At 39.9% G+C, this 9,758-nt stretch overlaps 1 long non-coding RNA gene across 1 annotated transcript; it reads left to right on the top strand.

Moving 5' to 3' along the window:
- Positions 1-755: 755 nt before the first annotated feature.
- Positions 756-5,991, top strand: LOC108498952. The gene is made up of 3 exons (XR_001875357.1): positions 756-848; positions 5,046-5,145; positions 5,864-5,991. It is a non-coding gene; the product is annotated as an uncharacterized LOC108498952 (long non-coding RNA).
- Positions 5,992-9,758: the final 3,767 nt, after the last annotated feature.

Raw genomic sequence — 9,758 nt, forward strand, 5'->3', positions numbered from 1 at the left:
GGTGGGGGAAAATGGGGCTGAAGGAGGAAGAATTTAAGAGAAAAAAAGTCCAGTCAGAGATTTCTAGAAAGAACTCAAACCCTATAAAACTGTAGGATCCAAGAAACTACATCCAAGGCTGCTGAAAGACCTGGTCAATGTCCTTGAAAACCACTCTCTGTCATCTTCACTAGACTGTGGAGATTTGGGAAGATTCCTGATTGCAGAAAAGCACCTATCGCACCAATTTTCAAAAGGTGATAATCCAGACTAAAGGCCCAGGGAAAATTGTTGAGTGAATCTTTTTGAAACACATTTCTGGGCACATAAAAACAGAAGTGATTTGTAACAATTAGCATGAATTTATCATGGGTAAATCTTGCATGACCAGCCAGATTGCTTCCTGTGATAAGCTGCCTGTTTGTGGCTGAGAGAGGTGTGGTGGACATCATTTGCCTTGGTTTTTAGAAAGGTTTTGACACTGTTTCGCAGATTTTCTGCTATTCAAGTGAACATATCTGGACAATCAGGTAGACAAAACACCAGTGAGGGGCTTTGTCTCAGAGGATAGTTGTTAAGGGACCATGTTCCACCTAGAGAATGGTTACAAGTAGAGTAGCATAGATATCTATCTTGGGATCTTTCCTGTGTAACACCACATCCAGGAGTAAGAGATGAGGTGAACACTCATCATAAACCGAGATAGCTTCTGTGAGATCAGGAGCTGCTGCCATGTCACACAGAACCAGCTCCACTTGGCTCCAGCAGACCCATCACTGGTCAAAGTTGTCCAGCTGAGTGGGAGGAGTAGGAGAGCGGCTGGGTGGGCATCTGGCAGTCAGCCAAGATTGAAACCCAGTCGTGCTATGGTATTTCTCACTTTAAATTTTCTACTCTTTCTATAAATAGACATTTTTTCGTGTCAGTGTTCACCTCTGTTTACAAGGATACTGTTAAAAATACTTTCAGTTGTCAATGGAGCAACAAACATATAATGAACAGGCAAATGTGTGATTATAATAAGAAGCTCTGACAATAGCTCTATAGTAAGAACATGCTCTATAATAAGAAGACTCCTGATATTTTACTTCCAGTAAGAAGGAATCTCTGTTCTCTAGGTTTAACCAGGGAGTGTCATTGTGTTATCCACTCTTGTAAGAGTGAAATAGCAATTGTAACTGTGGAACAGCAGAGGGAATATTTTCATTGACAGACCAGGGTGTTGCAGGATAGCGGTCATTGGCAGAAGACACACGACTTGGCAGCTGGTTTGTTTAACTGGTTTTTCTGTTTCATTTTCATGGTGTTTACATATCCAATTGCTTTTTGGCGGAAAATTAATAGCATAGTGAGATGGATTTCTGAGTGATTTAAAGAGGTGTGACTTGAGTGAAATCCCTAATGGTTCAATCCATCAGTTAGGAATCTGACCTTCTTTAATCTAGGTTGCTCTTTATTTTTCACGATGGAAAAGCTGCTAATCCCCTGTTGGTTAATTTCTCTTCAAGGTCTGGTTCTGAAACACAGCTCATCAGCTCACATATGAATGTTCCACAATAATCATAAACTGAAGTTAATTCCCAGTCTCTCCTAATCACCATGGTAACACACCCAGGCAAGCACAACTAAGAAATGGAGGTACCCTGAAAGATTTTGTCTAAAAAAGCAAAAGCTCAGTCATGCTCTGAGCACAGAGAGCGTTTTTGTGGATATTTTCATGGGTACTCTACAAGTCTACCTTACCTTCCATGAAAATGCTCTGGAACCAAAACACACTAGAAAATAACAAGATAGCCATTCCATTTCAAATATTCCAGTGTCATTAGGTTTCAAAATTCTACATGTAAAGCAGTGTAAAGCAGCCTCTATCTTTTTCTGATATTCACCAAGATTTGTTCATTAACTGCTTTTGTTTTTCTTCTTTCAGTGTGAAATAGCATTAGTACCATCCCAGTAAATTTTAAAGCCTGGAAATACAAGGACATATGATTCCTGGACAGTCTCTTCCCTCTTGGGTAACTCTCAGTAGTATCTTCTGTACAAGATGACAGTGTCACAGCAGCTGTGAAGTGGGCTTCAGGGTAGTTTTTAGGTATAAGAAATTTTCAGGCCAGTTTTCCATTTCTTCGGAGCGTGGAATGCATGATTTACAGACAGCTGAGCACTACACATGATAACTTATGACAAGTAAATTTGCATATCACAGAACACTTAATGTGCAGTTTCTGCTAAAAAAAAAGGGTCATTCACAATTTTAAATTATTTATAACATGTTTTCTGTTACCTGCTACATTTGTACCCCACTGACATCTTGTCAAAATCCAAATACACCTATTTGAGAGCTGACAAAGGAGAAAAAAGGTAATGACTGAAGCAGTTGTTATGCAACTGGGCCTCCCAAGATTGCTTATACTTAGCAAACTTAAACAGGACACACTTGTGTTCTTTTTTGATACTAATTGTTCTGAATAAAGTCTAGAAAGCAAGATTCCTCATTCAAACACAGCAAAACAGACGGCAAAGAATGCGTGACAAGTGTATTGCTTTGCTCCAGCACAAAAATGCTGGAAAGTAGCGCCATGGAAAGGGACCTGAGGGTCCTGGTTGATGGCAAGTTGAACATGAGTTAGCAGTGCCCTGGCAGCCAGGAAGGCCAACCATGTCTGGAGGGGCATCAGGCAAAACATCAACAAGCAGGTGAGGGAGGGGATTGTCCTGCTCTGCTCTGCACTGGGGCGGCCTCACCTGGAATATTGTGGCAGCCTTGGGCACCATGATATAAGAAAGATATTAAGCCATCAGAGACTGTCCAAAGGAGGGCAACAAAGATGGTGAAGGGCCTTGAGGGGAAGCCGTGTGAGGGGCGGCTGAGGGCACTTGGCTTGTGCAGCCCAGAGAAGAGGAGACTGAGGGGAGACCTTGTGCTGGTTTAGAGGTAAACCAGCAGGGGAAATGAACTCAACTCAAAAGAGAGATTATAAGCCAGAATAACAATTTAATAAAATAATACAATAAGTACAATTATGCAGACAAACAATTGGTTTTAACCCACAAAACCCAAATATATAAGCCAGCACCGTGGGGCATGAACAGGGTGGTGTTCTTTGGGTCCCCTGAGTCCAAAGGAAAAGGAGAAGGGAAAACCTGTTGGTGAGAGTGCTGTTGCAGTCTGGTCAAGAGTGGTGATTGCAGTCCAGTCGAGAGTGGTGATTGCAGTCTGGTTGAAAAGTGGTGGTTGCAGTCCAGTCGAGAGTGGTGGTCTGCAGTCTGGTTGAGAGTGGTGGTCTGCAGTCTTCCTCTGGATCCCACGAGTGGTTAAAAAGGTCCCAAGACTCCAAGATTATATATCCTCCAGTTCAGGCAGGAATGCTCAGTACCTCCCTCAGGGTGGGGGGTTCCTTAATGGGTATGAGGACAAGAGCAACTCCTATCTCGCAGGCCTCTTAGCACCTAGTTTATAGCCTGAGGAGTCAGGCTCTTTGTGCAGATAGTGTAAATGGTTCATTGATAACAGTTTCTGGGAAATGGCATGGAAGGCTATAGAATACAGTTTTGGGTTACACCCATCCAGTGATGAACTGGTCTCAGCTGTCATAACTAGGACAGACCTCATTGCAGTTACAACTTCCTCGTGAGGGAGGAGGGGCAGGCACTGTTCTCTTCTCTGTGGTGACCAGTGACAGGACCTGAGGGAATGGCCTGAAATTGTGTCAGAAGACTCTCCAGGGCAGTGGTCACAGCACCAAGCCTGACAAATCTCAAGAAGCGTTTGGATGACACTCTCGGGCACATGGTGTGACTCTTGGGGACAGTCCTGTGCAGGGCCAGGAGCTGGATTTGCTGATCCTTGTGGATCCCTTCCAACTTGGCATATTCTCTGATTTTGTGATTCTATAATTGGTCCTATATTGTCTTTACTCTTACTGCTTCGTGACTACCTTTACTGTCTGCTTGTCTTCCATCACACTTTTATTTCTCTACCTCTAACATGCAATCTCTTATGAACTCTCTGTGCTTTCTGTGCTTCACCATTGTACTTGTAGGGAGGACTGGGTGCACGTACTGGCAAAGAGTGGCCTTTCATTCTTTCTATGCTATTGCTGTGCCTCAGCATTGGAGTTTACCTTACAGATTGAGAAGGGCAGTGGGAGCACAGAAAACAATATGTACATTCTCAACACTGTATTTATTTCCTCAGCTTTTCTTCAGGAAATAAGTTTATTGAGTGAAATATTTGGGATTTGATAAGTGATTTTGTTTCTTCCTTTTTCTTTTCATACTGTGAGAGCAGACCAGTGTTGTGGTGTTGAAGACAAACCAAAAACTTGCTCATAAAAATGCTTTTCACTATGTTTAGTTTTCTTGAATCTGACATCTATCTGGCAAAGCAGCAAACATCAGAAAAACTGAGTGAAAAGTCAAGCAGCAAGCTAAGTGACTCTAAATTTCCCTCCTTCCCTCCTTTTCCTCTCAGGCAGACTTGCAATGTTAGTCATTTCAGAGCTGTCAGAAAAAAATGTCTGTGTCTATGCACAATGAAATTGCAATAGAATTAAAAAAATATTCTCACTGTCATAACTACTGTGTTTAAAATGGGGCAAAAACACTAGAAATGCACTCTGGCAAAGGAGTACGAGAAGAGTGGCTCATTAGTCAGAGAGAAAACAAGGGAAAAAAGCTCTGAAACAAATACTGAAAAAGTAGACAAGGAATAAGGCAATGAGTCTTTTATTTGTTAACAGCCAGAGACAGTACTGGAGCTACATCAGGAGGCAGTCCACAATTTTTCAGATAGGAGGAGGTAAATGTTTTCAATCTGGACAGGTCACACACGAGTCCTACTGAACTCTATACTGACCTTGTTCAACTCTGCGCCTTTTATGTACTACAGCAAAAGAACACAAAATGTGTGTTGACAGCTTTTAGCAGCCACAATTCTTGTGATAGAACTGAATAATTTCACTGCAGAAACAAAAGCTTATTAAACTGGACATTGTACAAGCACCTAAAAAATGTAATCTCACTTCAAAGAAATTATAATGTGAGAATAATGTATTTGATTACAGGTCGCTGCACATGGACTGACTGGAGAACACAAGAAAATACTGAATAATATCAATGAAATCACCTATCATGGAGTGCTGCCAGTGCATGTTTTGCCTTCAGGTACGAGGGTTTACGTACAAAAAATAGAATGTTTGTCTTCCTGCACATGAGATAGTACCTTTACCATGGATTCAATTAAACAATTTAATTAAACTCTGTCTAAAAGGTCTATTCCATTCTATTCTGACCATGTTCTTATTCTTATTTTATTCCTACTCTTATTCTTTCAGGTAATCTTTCTAGTATCCAAAGATTTTCCACAGTGTTTTGAATATGACTAACAACTCTCAGCTGTTGATTTTCTTCTCCGCCACCTCCTGAGAGAGAAGTACCTGTAATGATGGGACTTATTTTGCTTTGTGCTCTCCCTTTCTTCAGATGCATATTGCTAGGTATTGTTAGAGAAAGCACTTAGAGTGAGAAGTGGTGACACTTATGACAGTTCCAAGTTTCTGAAGTGAAATACTTTGCAGCCTTGGACTGCCCCCTGAAAATATTCCATTTTTCTCTCATTTGCTCTCCTGTACCTGCAGACAGCTCCTTGTGTCAAGGGACTAAAACTGTCAACCAAATTCTTCATCTCAAAGATTTAGGTGATGTTTTTTCCTTAAGTATCCTAAGCCAAGTGCTGGAATACTTTGAAAAGAACATGCAAGACCTTGACCTTCATTCATTTTCTAACAAAAGGCAGTGTACAGCAGAGTGGTTGTGGATATGTACTGTGGTAGCATGCTCCATTTAGTATTTTTGAAGTATTGTAATCCTTGTGCCCTGGCAGGCCAAATTGCCACAGAACAACTGAGACATGAGGAAAACATGAAAACCCATCATCCATGAGGATGAGACAGCCTTTTACTTGGAGCTGACATTATCTATAGTTGAGGTGATGTGAACATGAGGAATCCATATGCCCTGAGAAGAAAACTTGCTGGTATTATGAACTTCCAAAATTGAAAAATACAATAAAAAAAAAATTGTTGTTTTTTTTTCCTTCTGTTAAGCTGTTGGGGTTTATTTGTAACTAAAAATAGCAGAAATAATTCTGTTACTCCTTCACTGCTTTAGTTTGCAAAGAGCTTCCAGGGGAAAAATATGCCCATTTATATGTGTATATATATATACACGCATATATATATATTTATAAATATATAAAGATAGATATTGTTCACACGCAAATTTCTGTATATGTCTTTGTATGCACTGAGTGGGAGAAAGATGTATCAGGAAAGTAAGATCTGAAGCAAGCAGGGTGATCAGCTGGGACTGAAAAATTTGGCTCCAAGACCCTGCCTGTGTGATTCAGATTGAGGTACAGTGAACTAGAACCCAAACATATGTTTTTGACAAAATCCTTTTGGCTCTGAAAATTTCATCTTTTTCTGTAGCAAGGGAAATCAAAACTGAGAACTGAAAAGAGACAGTGAAAATGGCTTCTTCTTTGCTCAACTTATCTAACTTTGCATATTCCCATCAGATCTGCTGCAAAATCAATGCACATGAGGGAAAAAAATACCTATGAAAAAGCTTAAGATAAAAACTAGTTTTATAGATCACGAACTGTGAAAATTTTCCTCCTGTCTTTGCATCACTCTCTGAACAAGAGGATTTTAGGCCGTTTAAAACCAGTGTTAATTCTGCTGAATCAAAATGAAGGTATTTCATTACACGGGTATTAATTTACATCACACTGGTGTAAATAACTAGACTATGCAGATGATCACCAAAGCAGAATCGATGTTCAACTTTTACAATTTTATAATTCAAATGGTCTAGACTTTAACACACAAGTAGTCACTTCTAGGTATTTTCATTTTCTGTCATGCTTTTGTTTTTTCAAAGGGATGCTCACAATCACATTTGGAAAACTCATCCATCAAACCAATTACTTAAAAATGTTAATTGCTTATGATGATAGAAACTCCTTACATTTTTCCAAATGAAGAAGTGGAAACTAGAGGAGTAAGTGGAAACTAGAGGAGTGACATAATTTGCTTTCAGAGTCTCTCTCAGAGAAACCAAACATATGAAACTGAGACAAGAATTTAACTTTCAGCCAGAGGATTTGTTTTTTTGTTTTTTTTTTTTCCTTGAGCTTGTAATTTGGGACAATTTTCTAAGGATTTTGCATTTTCTTATCTATTTTCCTTCAAGGATGACAATATATGTCAGCTGAAATTACTATTGAATCTAATTTGCCAGAATTGTAGTTTTCCTGTTGAAAAGAGACAAAAAAAACGCTTTTGAACTCTGACAGTGTGGTAGTTCTGGGAGAGATCATCTCTAGAGATAAAGTGTCTATCACTTTACTCTGAAAGTGGAAAAAGAAAATGGCCTATACAGTGGTAATTTTGTGTCACGTTCACATTCTACTGGGTGCAAAACTAGAAAGCCTGATATCTATCCATAGCTATATCTATATACCTATATCTATATATTATGTCAAGCAAGGAACATATTTAGTAGGAGAGGAAAGAGATTTATGAAAGGACTTTGAACTCCCCACCCACCTGGGTCTTTCTAAAATGGTACTGCACTTTATTTCCAGATTTGCAAACCCTCCCAGCTGGAAATAGAGAGCCAAGGAGGAGTTCAATGAGCAGAACATGATATAATAGACTGAAAAGGAGGAAATCTAGTCCCTGTTTTCAACTCTGCCTTTGGACAAATTTTCAGCACTTTCAGCCTCTGAACTTCTAAACAGTTTGAAAAAGTTTCAAATGTACTTTTTGAAGTATTTGAGTGTATATCCTAACGGTGGTCCTTGCCAGCTGCGGTATCTTCACTTGATCTACACTGGGTAGTCAAGCATTGGAAGAGGCTGCCCAGGGAAGTCATTGAGTCTTCATCCATGGAGATGTGTAGATGTGGCACTTTGGGACATAGTTTAGTGATGAATTTGGCAGTGCTGGGTTAACGGTGGGATTCAATGATTTTAGAGATCTTTTTCAACCTAAATGGTTCTATGATTCTACTATTCTCTAGCTTTGCTATGATCAAACTTTCAGAGAACTGCACAAATATTCATAAGCCAACCCTGCCTGCCCACCATCATCATCGTGATCTCCCTTTTCATGTGTTGTATAATTTGACAGAAGAAGTCCCTAAACAGATTCACTTGATCAATCCAGCATGTTTTCATTGCAAAGTACAATTTGGTGATTGGCAGCTTTTTTTTGAAGTACTGGTGCACCAAGTCCCATATAAAAACGTAAGATGTGAAGCTGAAGTATAGTCTTTGACCTAGTACTCATCTTCAGGTTAAGTTTCGAAGTGAGTGTATTAAATGAATTAGGTCTTAATGATGCTTTATATAGCCCATTGACACACATCTCTTTGAAAACATGTCAAAGATGCTGATGTGGGATTACTTACATCACTGTTTACATGTTGTGACAGACAGATCTTTAACCAGCTCTTTCCCAGCCAATATGAATACAGCATTCAACTTTGCCTCCTCAATGACAGGAGATATTTAATTCTGACAGTAAAAAAGTTATAAGAAAGAATCAAAGGAATTTTGGTACCAACTTTATGTAAGGCAATTTGTGATGTTTTAAGGGGAAAAAAACCACCAAAACCAACATGATGGAAAATAAAACCAGCATTCTACAGGACATAAAGTCTCATGAGGCAAAGTAAGTGTGAAATTCTCAGTTTAAGTCAAGCCTGTGAAGAACATCCTTCACTGTAGAGCATCATATGTAATATAATGTTAACACCTGGATGCTAATTGTCCAGGTGACCCACCAGCTGCTTTATTTTTTCATGATGGCATGTGCTCTGTGTCTGGGAACAATGGTGTCTGGCTGTTCCACAAGAGATGGTGAGCCAGGAGCCAAACACGGTAACAAGACAAGTGGGAGCATGGACCTCACTGACATGGAGCCAGGGCAGCAGGTCAGGGCCAGACACAGTCCAGGGATCACCTAGCAACTTTATAGCCACAATATGGGTCAGATAAAGCCACAAAGTCAGGGCAGGAGATTCAGGTCAGGATGGGAGAGGCAGAAAACCAGGCCTAGATGTAAATGCTGCCCATGTAGGAATCTGTAGTAAAGGCTTAGCTTAAAATCAGCTCTGACCAACCCTCTCTTCAGCTTACTTCACAGCTGGTCTTCTCAGTACAGGATCCTTGACCTCAGCCAGCTGAATTCCTTAACCCAAACACCTGAACTCCCAGAAGGCTAGAGCCTGCTCAGGACCCCGACAATAGTACATCAAGTTCAATAAATGCTTTGATAACTAGGCCAAAAATAAAAAAAATAATCAATAGATATTTCTGAGGCTGTTAATAGCTTTTGCCAGTTTGATTCTCTCTCATATTGTTTTCATTTCATTATCACACTGTGCAAACTGTTTTGCTTCCAAGGTAGTACATGAAGTTGTTCAGTTCAGAATACCTGCAACGGAAGCACAAGACTTGTAGCTGATCACACTTTCTTTCTCACAGTAACTGAGGAGCTGTGAACCATCAGCCTAAGATGCAACCTTGTACTGTGAGAGAATGAACTGTAAAAGATCTGATTGTGAAGCCTCTCTTTTTCTGTTATATAGTGTTCACACACTATAGAAATGACCATAAATGGAGATAACAATTTTTCAGGAAGACAGGTTTCCCTCACTTGAAATTCATGCATTCAAACAGATAATATTTGTGTTAGAACCCAGGTACT

The sequence above is a fragment of the Lepidothrix coronata genome, unplaced genomic scaffold, assembly GCF_001604755.1.
Source record: "Lepidothrix coronata isolate B3197 unplaced genomic scaffold, Lepidothrix_coronata-1.0 Scaffold67, whole genome shotgun sequence".
Lineage (NCBI taxonomy): Eukaryota > Metazoa > Chordata > Aves > Passeriformes > Pipridae > Lepidothrix > Lepidothrix coronata.